The sequence below is a fragment of the Protobothrops mucrosquamatus genome, unplaced genomic scaffold, assembly GCF_001527695.2.
Source record: "Protobothrops mucrosquamatus isolate PMUCROS unplaced genomic scaffold, P.Mucros_1.0 scaffold3709, whole genome shotgun sequence".
In the NCBI taxonomy this organism is placed as follows: domain Eukaryota; kingdom Metazoa; phylum Chordata; class Lepidosauria; order Squamata; family Viperidae; genus Protobothrops; species Protobothrops mucrosquamatus.
The window spans coordinates 73184-74123 of record NW_015389663.1 but is presented as its reverse complement, the minus strand read 5'-3'; positions in this window follow the sequence as shown (position 1 = coordinate 74123).

Sequence of the window (940 nt, the reverse complement as noted above, 5' to 3'; positions counted from 1 at the left end):
CTAGAGTCTCAGTATCTTTTTCACATCGTGATGACCAAAACTGGATGCCGTATTCCAAGTGTGGCCTTACCAAAGCCTTGTAAAGTGATATTAACACTTCACGTGATCTTGATTCTCTCCCTCTGTTAATGCAGCCTAGCACTGTGTTGGCCTTTTTGGCAGCTGCCGCACATGGCTGGCTCATATCTAAGTGATTGTCCACTGGGACTCCGAGATCCCTCTCACAGTTACTACATGTAGTACTTAGGATTTGAATGACAGTTTTCATCGGTTTCTACTTCAAAAGAAGGAAGGAAATGGTCCCCTTCATTTTCATCATCCAAGCTCAGAAGAGCTAGAAAAAGGGAAGTGAAAGCTGCAAGTTGCCTTCCCTTGCTTAGTGTGTCCTGTGACCTCAGCTAATTGTTGCTCATTAAATAAACCACAAAAAAGCAAACCAGACTAGGATGCCCAAGTGCCTGTCACAAGCCACGATGACATCAAAATGACAACCTGTCTGATGTTACACCATCGCGCAAATAATATTGTTGGCAGCCCAGCTGATCCATGTACTAAGTCAGATCATTTGCAAAATGAAATCGTGAAGTTTTTAAAAAATATATATTTATTTTTATCCCGCTGTTATTACTTTTATAAATAACTCAAGGTGGTAAACATAAGACTCCTTCCACCTCCTATTTTAGGGCATCATTTTCCAACCTTGGCAGCTTTTAAAATAGGCAGACTTCCAACTCCCAGAATCCCCCAGCCAGCATCCTTGGTAGCGCCAAGAGGGGTGGACTTCCCCCCCAAGGCTGGCTGGGGAATTCTGGGAGTTGAAGTCCACCTATCTTAAGGCTATCAAGGTTGAGAAACGCAGCCCTAGGGTTTACTCAGAAGCAAGAAAAGCAAAGCTCCAAAGCTCCAGCCCTTGCAAGCAGGAGCAGTAGAACCTTTGGGT